The sequence below is a fragment of the Mustela nivalis genome, assembly GCF_964662115.1.
Source record: "Mustela nivalis genome assembly, chromosome: 6".
In the NCBI taxonomy this organism is placed as follows: Eukaryota; Metazoa; Chordata; class Mammalia; order Carnivora; family Mustelidae; genus Mustela; species Mustela nivalis.
This window is the reverse complement of record NC_139025.1, coordinates 130,589,557-130,604,413: the sequence shown is the minus strand read 5'-3', so window position 1 is coordinate 130,604,413 and position 14,857 is coordinate 130,589,557. Positions and strand designations below refer to the sequence as shown.

Sequence of the window (14,857 nt, the reverse complement as noted above, 5' to 3'; positions counted from 1 at the left end):
CAAAAGCCACCTGAATTGCTTCAGGGTCATTATTATGAACATCAATTATCCCAAGAGCAGCCAAGAACAGATGCAAAACTTAATAGAGTTTTCTGGATGACAGAATGCTGGATAAACAAATCTAGGCTGATTATATAAAGAAAGATACCAGAATGGGGAAACATGAACATAGTTTGGTCCTGAGCTACAAGGGCCATGGTCTGGGGAGTTGTAAATCCAAGAAATCCTCCATGATCCCTACGCTGATCACAAAAGTCAGGCAGAATTCACCACTGGGCTGCAATAAGTAAATCCAAATGAACACCCTACTAGTTGGGGATCCAAATGCTCAATTAGCATTCTGGAACACACCCAGGGAGTTTCAAAGAGCCTAGCACTGCCGTGCCATTACAAGGAGGGAAATCTTATCCCAGCAAGCCTCTTTCATTATCCAGCTCTGTGAAAAGCCCTCCGCGAGGTGCTGGGAAAAACTCGACCTCCCCAGGTACCAGGCCTCTTTCCAGCCAAGAATTGTCCTGTACCTCTCTGGTTTCTTTAAAAAGTTCCGGAGCTATTCACCTTGCTTTTCAGTGAGATTTCCTTTGCCCCTTTGATATGTGATTTTTCATTACACAGGATTTGCTAATTTTTATTTAAAAAAAAAAAAAAAAAGATTTTACTGGCAATCCTGCACATAACGGCAGTGGGCTCATCGGACGGATTTTGACACATCTGTTGTCTTCAGTAACTATGCAAACACTGTGAATGAAACGCAGGCCCAGAAATGCATCCCTGCGGTGAGCAAAGGGATACTCGCCCCAGCTTCTGCTCTGACAAAGAGAATCCACCTGCAAATTTCTCGCTTATAATAGGTAGTTGGGTACAGATAGTAGGGATACAGATCATAGGGTTTTGGATAGTGGATTTGCAAACCTCATCATATTGCAAGAAGAGTAAAAGAATAAGTCTCGCTACTAAAATAAATATATGGAGCTCAAGGTATATTGAAATTAAATTTCAAGAGGGGAGAAAAGCTGTATGTGCTGTGTGTGTGTGTGTGTGTGTGTGTGTGTGTATCTGTGTATGTCTTCATGAGTTTCCAAACAGCAGTGAAGAATCACGTTCCTCCATAGCCCAGGCAGCCACTGTGAACAATGTCCTTCACGTGAGTTTAATTTGCTTTGTAAATACAAGTGTAATTGGTATTTAAGGGGCCATTCTAAATTGCCATCACCCCCTCTGCCTGAGCATGAGTAATCTAATTTTTCTGCAGAGCATGCTGCGGTTTGATTGACAGGTCTCCGAGGACTGTCTTGTATGTCAGCATCAGTGAAAATGAGTTCTGAAGTATAGTCACACCCCCACGCACGCGTGGAATCCCAATCACCCACGACTCCTTAAATCCATTTGCCCCATGTCTTGCTGCTGACGGATAATATATTCATTTGCTTCTGGCTAAAAAAAAAAAAAGAAGAAGAAGAAGAAAAATAGTGAGAAACCGCTGATGCATATTGATGGCATCCTCAAGGAGCCGTAATTGGGAGGAGTGGTCTGCCGTTCCTGTGCATGCCAGAGGACCCCAAGCGGCTGTCGTTCTTCTCCATTCTGCAGCCAACTGGAAAAAATGAACCCCAGACTGTCAGGTGATTGAACCTCTCTCTCTCTCTCTCTCTCTCGTTAGAACTGGGAAATTAAAATTTAGCACCTTGACAAAAAGGGAATTTGCTTGCAAGTGTCACTAAGTATTTTAACTGAGCCCTAAATATCATCAGATTAAAATTGCACCCAGAGCAGAAAATGTTAGTTTTAGTATGGACTTCTATTGTGTTTGTTTGACATGCAATACGTGTGTGTTCTTCTGTGTTGAAATATTTAACATGGGAATTCAAAAAGCAAAATCGCACGATCAAACTTTAATGTTAAAGGGTAGGACTAAGTCAGCTTATGGAGGAGTTGGCACAAGGAAATGTGAACTCGGGCTCATTGAAGAGAATAAGCAAGGTACCCATAGAAGGCAAGCATTCCCTGTTTGTAAGTTAATTTTAGGGATTAGCCAAAGGCTACCTGCGCTGGGTACTGAGAAACCCTTCCCTACTGGTCCATAGCTCATATTTAGTATTATGTCATCTGTGCTAAAAATCCAGGGGCTTTTTTATGCCTGTCTGAACTATGTGGGATAAGTTGTTTGCACTGGTATACATCGATTTTTTTTTTTTCTATCAGGAAAATTAGTTCATATATTTGGGTTATGTTATTTTATACATGACAGCTATTGTGTGTTTTTTTTTAATAATTCCAGCTTTTGGAGTATCTAAGAAAGGATTGCTCTGTGTGATAAAGAACAGACACTTGCTCTGTATTTTTTTCATCTCTCCAGAGTATTTACTATATAATAGGTACCCAGTAAGTTATCAGTTTAAAATGGTAAGTGAATCAAATTAGGTAGAGAAAATAAGATCCCTCACTGCATATACTACTTTAGGAAGTCCCAGAATATATCTGAAACAATCCAAAGAGTGGTGCCTATGGCACTCAATTGGTCAAGCATCTGCCTTCAGTTCAGGTCATGATCTTAGGGTCCTGAGATCGAGCCCTGCATCAGGGTCTCTGCTCAGCCAAGAGTCTGTCTCTCCCTCTCCCTCTGCCCCTTGCCCCTGCTCATGCTCTTTCTCACTGTCACTCTGCTCTCTCTCAAGCAAATAAATAAAATATTTTTAAAAAGAAACAACCAGATGAAACTATAACATACTGGACACTGACATTAAATTCATTAGAAAGAGCTCCTCTTCTGTGCCTTGTCATCAAAATGCCAAAGAGCGTTCATTGTCAACTGCCGAACACTTTCCAAGAGGGGAGATTTACTGCATGTCTTAGGTGGTTTTGCGGGGGGTCAAATTTGTTGCTTTTGTTGAATCTGTCCATTACTATCCCCCATAGGAAATATTAGTTCTCTTCCCTTACTTAGCCACCACTCCGGAGCTGGTCTCAGAGCCCCAAGCCTGGAACCTGGAGCCACCGTCAATATCAAAATCACAGAAATATGTCAGTGACCATGTAGGAACATAACTGGGTCAAAGTGGTCCCTCCCAGGAAGACGGCCCTTCCAAGAACTTCCACACGGGCATCTTCCATTCCAATCGGATTCCTCCCTCGCCCCCATCATCATCCATCCCCCCATCATACATACAACCACAAAGCATAAATGTGCCTGTATGTAAGTGAATATGAGTGCACACACATCTGCACATATAAACTGCCTTTTTTTTACAGTTCCAACTTGCATAAGATCAATAAAATAGTGTAAAAATGCCATCTCTTTTTATTACAAGGACCCCAAAGTGCAATTCCATGGCAGATATAATGGTTTACGGTGGAGATAATGTAAGTGCAGGAATTGCTTTAGAGTGAAAGAAAATTAAAATCATGTATTGTTTTTTTTTTCATTAAGGTGAAATTCACATAATATGAAATTAACCATTTTGAAGTGTACAACTCAGTGGCATTTAGTACATTCACAATGTTGTACAATAAAAATTATGGATCCTTAGGGACCCACAACTCGACAGTGGTTAAGAGAAAGGATTTTGAAATCACACAGCTCAGATCTGAATTTCAGTGCTACTGACCACAAGTAGCGAAACCACTACGCAGGGACAACAATTGGTCACAGGGATGGTCTGCAAAGGACAACAATATCACAGGGATGGTCCAGGGACTAAATACCAAGACATGGTATGTCAAAACCCTTATTAGAATCCTCGAGGATTTTATTATTATTTGAAACTGCCTCTAGCATAAAAATGCGGTTTAAAAAAATAATCTTTGGGGGAAAATATCCATTATTATTTCAACATTACTGCCTTCTTTTTCATGTTTAAAAATTGACTTCGTATTTTCACTTCCTTAATCTACATGGGAAAATACCAGATTGATTGACCAGCTCAAGACTTGTGACTATTTTCCAAGATTTTAGAAATCAAATAGACATCATCATGCTGATTTTAAGTTATTTTTAACTGCACCACCCTTAGATCCTGGCAATAGGAACCCTTATATTGGACCCCTTGCTTTAGGCCCACAAATCACAAACACATATAAATACTTTTATTAAAGAACACACAGGTGCGTCTGTCACTTGCAGTTGGATACAGCATGACTCCTCACCTAGAAGGTTCTACTGGTGATTAACATCTCTGGAGGCCATTCCACTTGCCTTCCGTCTCCTTGCAAAAGGCCAGTGGTCCCAAGGAGTGCACTTTTATAGGTTGTAAAGAGCCAAAAGGAGGATGCACATGGCTTGGGAATGAGAGAAGCATTTTGAATGGCAAAACCAGTTGGGAAAGTGAAAACATGAATTAATTAACTTGTCAGTATTTTACTCTCAGATAAAATGCAGTAGAGTTTGGCATATCTTTTCCCTATAGAGCCCAGCTTCTAGTTTGCAGGCTTTCTCTCTGTTCCAACTTGTGTTTCCAGAGTGAACCTGTGTAGAAATTAACAAGGTGTTCACCACAGTTGCCCTTAATGCTAAGGACCCTTTTACAGCATGAAACAAATTAGTCTGAAGCTTGAATGTGAATATGAATACAGATGAAGTATAAGAAAAGTGTGAGGCCTTTTCTGACATTGGTAAAGAGCGGATCAATGAGCCATAGAATAGGAAGAAGTTTTATTTTTATAAATATATTGCATAATAGTTCATCAATTTCTCAAAAAGTAAGAAAACATTTCAGCTTTTTATAATTTAGGTTTTAAACGTTCATAGTGTAATTCGTGTTTCTCTTCTCTTTCTAATAGAAATAAGAAGCCATTGTAAAAGGAAAGAAAAGAACACTTTGATTTTTTTTAAATTTTGTATTAATTTTGATTATATTTTTGATGAAAATATAATACAATTTTGTTTGCTTTGAATATGACTACATTTTCTTTTTTCTCCCCAGGTGCCTCTAACCTATCCAACTGTTCTTGCTTCCCCACAGATCTAATCAGCATCTTGAATTGAATTTGGTATGTAGAGTTTATATGCCTATTTTACATGTATGCATACTTTACTACATATCTATATATTCTTATATAAATATAGCATTATTTTGCATGCTTTAAGGTTTTACATAAAAATATAATAATCATAAGGTTTTGCAAATTATTTTTTTCACTCAAGGTTACATTTAAAAAAATTTTTAAGAGATTTTATGTATTTATTTATTTGAGAGAGGGAGCGAGAGAGTACAAGAGGGGAGGAGGAGAAGCAGGCTTCCCACAGTGCAGGGAACCTGACATGGGGTTGGATCCCAGGACCTTGAGATCATGACCTGAGCGGAAGGCACTTACCCACTGAGCCACCTGGACACCCCTCCAGATCACATTTTTTTATATTTATCAATGTTGACAAATATCATATTCATTAACTTTAACTTTGTATTGCCCTCCTTACGATAGGATAATTTCTTAATCCTCCTGTTGACAGGTGTACCAGTTTTCACTATTTTAAACAACACCATTATGATCTTTATTGTACATTTCTCTTTGGGCACCTATGAGGGAATTTCTCTAGGGAATATATAGGCAGAAGTAGAATTGCAGGGGCACCTTCGTGACTCCGCCAGTTAACCATCCAACTCTTGATTTTGACTCAGGTCATGATCTCAGGATGGTGAGTCAAGCCTGACAGAGCATGGAGCCTAATTGAGATTCTCTCTCTTCTTCTGACCCCCAACCCCCAAGAAGAAGAAGGAGGAAAGGAGGAAGAAGAAGAAGGAGGAGGAGGAGGAGGAGAGAGGGGGAGTGGGGGGAGGGGAAGGGAAAGAAGAAGTTGGTGAAAGGGACTAGGAGGAGGAGGAATAGAAAAAGAAGGAGAGAGGGGGAGGGGAGGAGAAGGAGAATTATTGCCATGTCCTGAGGAAATGCTTGCTTTCAACTTTACTAGCATTGCTAAGTGCTTTTTAATGTATTTGTATTAACTAGTACTCCTTCCAGTATCTAATTTAATGTCCACTCAGTTACTTTAAATCTCACTAACTCTTGCTTTATTTGGAGTTCTTGAAATTTCATGTCTCACATTGTTTTTAGCCTGTGAGTCGTCCCCTAACTCATTCAAAAGGCAGTTCACAGTTCATCCAGCATTTCTAGGAGCTTACAGTGGGAGAATTTTTAGAAACCCCTTTAGGTCATGATGCCCAAACCAAGGTACCTGTCAGGGGAGATGCAAAGCACAGAGATGTATTGGATGCAGGGAGTTTGATTACTAGGAGACTGAAGGGGTGAGGAAACAAAGGGCAGAAGGGAATTCTTGGAGCCGCCAAAAGGGGGCGGGCGTTCTACAGATGTGAAAGCTACCACCAATCCTGTTGGACCCCAGTCTGTGCTGTCTCTGCATCCCTGGCGGGGGCCCTACAGTTTCTTGCAGAACGATCCAAAGGCACTGCTAGGGCTGTGGGCTAGAAGTAGCATGGCGACCCTATCCCTTTCACCTTTCAGTCTTAGGCCAGTGTCTTCTGTTGCGATACATGATGGCAGAAGCCAGCAGTCAGAGAGTGAAAAACCATAGTTCGTAGGCTTTTCGCCCCCTAAGCACAGAACAGGAATGGATTAAGGACAAACAAATGTCCAACACACCAAATGACCTAATTTTTCTCTCTGGAAGCTTTTAGAATCTCATAGCTGTCACTCAAAAATGTCGTAATGTTGCACCCTCGTGTAGCAATCATCATAGTAGTTATTTGATGGGTTATTCTGTTGCAGAAACTCTTATTTTTTAATTACTGGGAAAAAAATGAAGCAAAGCTACATGTGCAGGCACAGATAAATCTTATAAGCAGAATGAGGAAAAACCAAGTTTCAGAACATAATGTATAGTATGATATCATGTTTATGAAATTTGAATATATGCAAATCAATACTTCATGTTGCTTGTGGATACATTCTTAGGGAATAAAAGTTTTTAAAAAAGGCATGGAATGTTAAAATACCAATTATGTTTACCTTTGGAAAAAAAAAACAAGAAAATGGAAAAACAAAACAGAGAAATGGAACTGGGAAGTAGTAAGCATGGAATTTCAGATTATACTCTATGTTACGCTAGTTTTTTTAAGTTAGCTAGTGAGAACACAGATGTTTTCACTCATTTATTATCTGTAACCATTTAGTATATCTGAAACACTCTGTAGCAAAGAAGAAAATAAAAGATTGAAAATCAAGTGAGTTTTGGAGTGCCTGGGTGGCTCTGTCAGTTGAGTGTTCAACTCTTGATTTCCACTCAGGTCATGATCTCAGGGTCATGAGATCCAGCCCTGTGTTGGTCTCTGTGCTGGGCCTGGGCTTAGAGCCTGCTTAAGATTCTCTCTCTCTCTCTCTCTCCCCCTCTCCCTCTTCCTTTCCCCCTTCTCCCACCATCCCCTTCTCTAAAAAAGAAAAGAAGGAAAGAAAAGAGGGAGTATGGGAAAGAGGTGACAGAGAAATAGAGGAAAGAAATAACCTTTATTTAAAGAAATTATGAAAAATTATTTTCCTGTAAGTATAATTCAGCAAATTTTCTCTTTTCACTCTGAGCTGTTATTGTTGTTGCTTTTGTTTCAAAAATGGCTAATATTTACCTATTACATACCAGGCAATGTTCTATGAACTGAGAACACAGAATTTAAAAAGATCAGGTTATGATGGGGGCTCCTTAGGAGCTTACCTTCTGGGGGGGGGGGGAAGTAGACAGCAAACAACAAACAAACACACATATCAGATGGCAACAGATGCAGAGAGTTGATATAGACTGATGCCATGGTTAACATCAGAGATCTCAATGACAACGAGCCAGCAATGCAAATCTGAGGAACAAAACCTTTCCAGAAAGAGGAATTTTTTTGTGCAAATAATCTATGGAGAAAATAAACATTATGGGTTCAAGGAATAGAAAAGAAAGGAAGGATTCGAGAGCCCAGTGAGCAAGGAGGGCATGAGGGTAGGTAGTCAAACAATAATGCCCATGGTTAGGCATACAAATATCATCTGAAAGGCTGTAAACAGAGGTGGCCAAGATGGCACACTCCTGGCCAACCCGGACACTAAAGAGAAAGGACCACCTGTTCACACCTGTTCTTGTGATTTCTGCAGCTCTTTGCATCACCAGTGCCTTCGTCAGAGCTCCAAAATAAGGGCAATCAGGACTTTGAACAATAGGGCCCTGATAGCAAACGGATTAACTTCTGCAGGTATCTCTAGACAAAGGATTGTGAACAAGACTTGTCCCTACAATCTAAGTCCTTGACATTTTAAATAGATGATTGGTCCCTGGAGAGGCTCAACTTTCTGCTCATCTGAACTTGGGGGTTCACAAGGAGCTCATTTGAAAGCTTTACAACAACGTGACCTATTGCACTGTAAGCAGTTGAAGTGGATCATGACATTACATATGCAGAAGGGCAAACTAAGAACTATTCCTCACCTCCACACCCCAATCATGTGGACATTTTATCATTGAGAATCCATTCATACTGATTAGGTGAGAGATATTATCTGCAACATGGAAAGCTCTTTTAGCATGAATAAACTCAGGAAGGAGACAAGTGCTCAGTAACTATTTCCCAAGAAGTGATTTAATAAGAAGACTTTGTGCAAAATTATGTTAATCAAGTCCCACGAATTCTTTTGTTTTCCTAGGAAGAAAATAAATCCAAGTGGCAAGAAAATTAACCTTTTAGGTGAGCCACCTAAAGATCTCTCTAGTAAATAATAGAACATGAATCAAAGCATCATCATTTCCTTTATCCTACCTCTGTCTTGTCTGGTACCAGGAAAATCTAGGTAAAGGAAAGTCTCATTTTAGCCTGAGGCCAAATTCTGAACAGATAAGGCTTTTAAACTACCTTAAGGGGCCCAGGATTTATGGTTCTTTTCTCTTAGGAGGAGCAGAGTAGATGACTGAGTAGAGTAAGGGATATGAAGAAGCTCTTTGAGGGGAAGACTGGGGAGAGCTAGGAAATCAATGTCAGCTAAGAGGGAATAGATAGAGATAGAGATAATAAAACAGATTTAGCTATAGATATAGGCCTAGATATGCGCTATCCAAAAGCCTATGAATGTGAGAATGTCTCTTCCACTGGGTAAAATGTGGTCCTGCTTTTATCAGTCTCTGCTTTCAGCTTGGTGGGTCTCCAAAAAGGGCTCAAGTTGAGGAAGATTTCAAGAGGATGGTGCTGTCTCTCCCATCATCTATTGGGTCTAGCTCTTTGTAGATCACTGGATGGGGAGAACAAAGGTGCCATCAGAGAACTCTCAAGTTATGTGACCTTCAAGCCTACCACCCTGGACATGGATCCCCTCTGCCTCCACCATGGGTGTGAAGACCACCCTTTCTGGCACAGAAAGGGACAGCCATGCTAGGAGTCCAAGGAGCACATACTAAATTCCAGACTCACAGAACAGACCTATCAAAACACAGTTATCAACAATGACATAATGTACTTGATTGCTTCTTACAATCCACCACAGTCTGCTTCTAAATATACACAACTCTTTGTATATTTAAAACCACTCAGTTTATTCAAACATAACAAATAATATTTTGAGAACCTACATTTAACTTATAATCAAGTATAGTGGTATTTTTCCTCTGATTCAGTATTCCTGGATCTAACACGGGTGGATTGATTACCTCTACTATTCTTGATGGGGGTATTGTTGGTGCAAATCAATATCTAGAAGCTATTTTGAGTTCTTTTAAGAAGGGAAATGCCGAAGACCTTAAAGAATTCAAGCCAGAAATATGAATGATCTCTACCATTTTTTTTCTATTCCATCTTGATTTGATTTTCATGAGAATCCTGTTTCAAGGGACTTCTGCATTTACTAGTTATACATCAATGCTTTGGATTGTGTTACTACAAAGTTCCAAACATTGTGTTAGCACTGACTGATATTTGTTCACTTTCCAAAAGCCAGGGGGTATTGGATATTTATCTCACATAATTGATTATATTCTCCTTTTTCACCTATTGAAAAATATTGTTTTCACTGAAAGACAAGTGTTTTCAAAGAAGATCAGAGCCATTGAAGAAAGTCATGATTTTGAAATACATTGTCTGATGGGTGTTGAAGGCTCATTCCAAAGAAAGCATATAGCAGACAGGTCTGTGCATCTGTGCTCTGTTCACCTACAGGCTGTATATTTCAGGAGATTTTGATAAAATACCAATAAGGAATAAATAGCCCATGTATATTCAGAGCAGTTTTTTCCTGTATTATCAAAATTATTTGTAACCAACTGGAAGGTTTCTTTGAGAGCTTGTTTTGTTACCAAATGATATAAGAAGTCATTTCCTTTCAAAACATAAGAAGGGGATGTTTTCCCATTTATTAAGGTCTTCTTTAATTTCTTTAACAAATATTTTATAGTTTTCAATGTACAAGTTTCTTACCTCCTTACTTAAATTCATTCCTAGGTATTTCTTTCTTTGGGTTGCTATTGTAAATGGAAATGTTTTCTTAATTTTTGTTCACATTGTTCATCACTGATGTACAGAAAACTAAGTCTAGAGACATGCTTTTTACTAACATAGTCATCAGATTTTTATGCAGCCTCAGGCAACTAACATAACCTCTTTTGTTCACAATTTCGTCTTCCATGAAAAGATGTTGAACTAGATCAGTGATATTATCAAACATGATGAAAAATAATGCTGGACTCTGTGGTCCTCCATGCAACACATGAAGAGTTTGAAAGTCATTACTCAGAACAAGATAAATTCTCAGAACAATATAAATCTAAACAAACTGTAAATCAGGAACTTTTCTTAGGTCCATCAGAGAATTAAAGGCAATGGGCAAATTGCTACTCCAAAAGTAGAAAGACAGGTGGACACAGAAGACCACAGTGTATTGGGAGGGAAAAAAACCACCACTGGAGCCAGCAAATGTTATGAATACTCAAAGGGAAATTGACTAATTACTGGAGACTGAACACCAACTAGCTGGAGAGGTAAAGTCTCCCGGGGCCCAGTCTTGTTGCAGGGAGGGTAGGGTGCACATTTTCATGAGTCATACTTCCAGGAGTCCTGCTGGGTTCTCCCTTTGAAGATTACAGAAAATTCCCTCTTGCTTTGGCAAGGGAAGGGGAACATTAATCATTTTGAAATATGTGCTGAATGTTCTGTTCTCCTTAAAAAAAAAAAAAAAAAGGAAATATCCAACTCTAGCTCCTGTTAGCCTTTCTGTCTGTCTAAGAGGTTAAAAAGAAAGCTGAGAAACATTTGTGAAGGTCACAACCCAGGGTTACAGGCTAACCATAAGGCTGAAATCTAATCATAGAATTATAGAAAGGTTTCCCTCCCTCCCTCGTATCTTATCATAGCATAAATACTTCTGTATAATAACAGGAATACAACTGAAAAACTGTGGGGCTCAGACCTATTTAAGAAGAAGCCTCTATGGAAACCCAAAGACAACAGAGGAGACAAAAACAAGAACATATGAGGAAATTTTAGCCTCCCCTACCTGTAAGTATAGGAAAGAGTAAATACAATGTAAATCTTAGCAAGGTAAGCATAAAACTTCACACTGAACATTGTCATGCAGAAAGACCTAATCTGAAAAGAAAAGCAAGATTAGGAGACTTAACTAGATGTCAATACTAGCCAAAGCAATCTACATATTCAATGTAATCCCTATAAAATCCCAATACTATTTTTGGTAGAACTACAAAAACCCATCCTAAAATTTATATGGAATTTCAAGAGACTCTGAACAGACAAAGCAATCTTGAGAAAGATGAAAGAAACAAAAGATGCACAGTTTTCCTGAATTTAAAGATTTATTTATTTATTTATTTATTTTGGGGGGGGGTGTGCATGGGGGGTGGGATGGGGGAAACTGAGAGAGAATATCTCAAGCAGACTCCCTGCTGAACATGGACTTCAGTGCTGGGGTTGATCTCAGGACGTTGAGATCATGAACTGAGCCAAAATCAAGAGTTGAATGCTTAACTGACTGAGCCACCCAGGCACCCTTACACTTACTGATTTTAAAAGTTAGTTCAAAACTATAGTAATCAAAGCTGTGCAGTATTACTGTAAAGACAGATATAGAGATAGATGGACTAAAATAGAGAGCTCAGAAACAAACCCTCACATATATGATCAAGTGATTTTTGACAAGGGTACTAAGAAACTTCAATGGGAAAAGAACAGCTCTTTCAACAAATAGTCCTTAGATATTATGCAAAAGAATGAATTTGAACTCCAAAATCATACCATATACAAAAGTTAATCCAAAATCTATCAAAGACCCAAAACTATAAATCTCTTAAAAGAAAATAAAGTGCAAAAATTTCATGTGATTGGATTTGGCAATGATTTCTTGGATATGACACCAAAGGCACCAGCAGCAAAAGAAAAAACCTAGCCAAACTGGACTTCGTAAAAGTTTATGCATCAAAAGACACTAACAACAGAGTAAAAAAGCAACCGACAAAATGGCAGAAAATATTTGCAATCATATGCTGATAAGAGTTTAATATCTAGAGCATATAGAGAATTTTGAAAATTCAACAACAAAGAAACAAACAACCCAATTTAAAAATGGACAAAGGATTTTAACAGACATTTCTTCAAAGAAGATATACAAATGGCCAAACAGCCATGAAAATTGCTCAACATTACTAATCAAATGCAAATCAAAACTACAATGAAATATCACCTCACGCCCATTGGAATATCTACTATATTAAAACAAACAAACAAGTGTTGGCAAGAATGTTGAGAAATTGGAATCCTTCTGCACTGTTAGTAGGAAAAAAGTGGTACAGCTGCTATGGATAACAACATGGTAGTTCCTCAGAAACTTAAAAACAGAATTGCTATATAATCCAGCAATTCTATTTCTGGATGTAACCCCAAAAAAATTGAAAGCTGAGATTCAAACAGATATTTATACACCTATTCATACCAGCATTATTCACAATAGTTAAAATTGGAAAAACTCAAGTGTCCATTAATGGATAAATGATTAAGTAAAATGTGTATACATACAATGGAATATTTCCAGCCTTAAAAATAAAGGAAATTCTGTTGTATAACAAAACATGGATGAAACTTGAGGTTATTAAACTAGGTAAAATAAGCCATTCATACAAAGACAAATACTATGATTCCATTTTTATGAGGTACCTAACTAATTAGAGACAGAAAATAAAATAAGAGTTTTCAGGAACTGGGGAGAATGGCATAGTGAAGAGTTATTATTTAATAGGTATAGGGTTTAAGTTTTACAAGGTAAAAAGAGTTCTGGAGATTAATAGTGGTGATGGTAGCATATTATGAACCATACTTAATATCACTAAACTGTTTATTTAAGAATGATTTAGATGGTAAATTTTATGTTAGGCATATCTTACCACAATAAAAACTATTAGAAGAAATAAAAAATAATAAATATAAATGGTCTAAATACACCAATTAAAAGACAGAGACTATCAGAATGGGTAAGAAAACAAGACCAAAGTATTTATGTTGTCCACAAGAAACCCACTTTAAGTATAAAATACAGATAGATTAAAAGTAAAGGGTTAGAAAAAGATACCATCATAATATCAATCAAAACAAAGCTGAAGTAGCTCTATTAATTTTGAGCAAAGTAGATTTGGGGACAAGAAAAATTATCAAGAATAAAGGCATTACTTAATAATAAAGGGACCAATGCTCCAAGAAGACATAACAACCCTAAATGTGTATGTGTGTTTAAAAACAGTGCATCAAGATACATGAGGTAAAAAACTGAAGAACTGAAGGAAAAATTGACAAATTCACTATTATAGTTGAAGACTCTAACCCTCCCCTTTCAGTAACTGGCAAAACCAGTATGAGAAAATAAATAACATAAGAAAGAAAAAACACCATTAATCAACTGGATTTAATTTGCTTGCATAGAATACTTGATCTAATGACAGCAGAATACATATTCTTCTCAAGCTCACATGGAAGATTTGCCAAGGTAAGCTGCATTCAGAATTATGAAAGAACCTTTTTAAAAATTAAAAAAAAATAAATCAAAGTATGCTCTTAAACCATAATAGATTTTTTAAAATTTTTTATTTATTTATTTGTCAGAGAGAGAGATGGAGCAAGCATGGGGAGGAGCAGGCAGGAAAAGAAGACTCCCTGCTCAGCAGGGAGCCTGATGAAGGACTCGATCCCAGAACCCTGGGATCATGACCTGAGTGAAAGGCAGATGCTTAACTGAATGAGCCACCCAAACATCCAACCATAATAGATTTAAACTAGAAATTAATAAATGAAAGATAGCAAGAAAATCCCAAAATATTAAATATTTGGATATTAAGCAAAATATTTAGAAATAACACATGGATCAAGGAAGAAGTCTCAAGGGAAATTAAAGCAAACTTATCAAAAATGAAAATACAACTTACCAAAATGAGTCATTGTAGTAAAAACAGTGCTTAAAGATAAATGAAGAGCACTGGATGCATATGTTAGAAAAGAAGGAAAGATGTATAATCATTAATCTAAGCTTTTATGTTGAGAAACCAGATAAAAGAGAGCACATTAAATTCAGAGTAAACAGAAGAGAAATAAAAAAATAGAGCAAAAATCATTGATAACAAGAATTAATGGAGAAAATCAATAAAAATCACAAGCTGGTTCTTTGAAAAGATCAATAAAATTGGTAGACCTATAGACAGGCTGCATGAGGAAAAAAGAGTTGTCTCACACACTAATAATATCAGAAAGGAAATAAGAGGCCTTCATGACAGATTTCATTGATATTAAGAAGATAATAAGGAAAGAGTATGAACTCTTTATGCCCACAAATTTAATAGCATAGATGAACTGGATAAATTCTCTGAAAACAATCTATCAAAACTCACACAAAGAGA

At 37.6% G+C, this 14,857-nt stretch overlaps 1 long non-coding RNA gene across 1 annotated transcript; it reads left to right on the top strand.

Moving 5' to 3' along the window:
• The first annotated feature begins 1,381 nt into the window (after window positions 1-1,381).
• On the top strand, window positions 1,382-5,701 carry LOC309867435. The gene is made up of 3 exons (XR_014313173.1): window positions 1,382-1,622; window positions 4,920-4,986; window positions 5,616-5,701. It is a non-coding gene; the product is annotated as an uncharacterized lncRNA (long non-coding RNA).
• The last annotated feature ends 9,156 nt before the right edge of the window (window positions 5,702-14,857 follow it).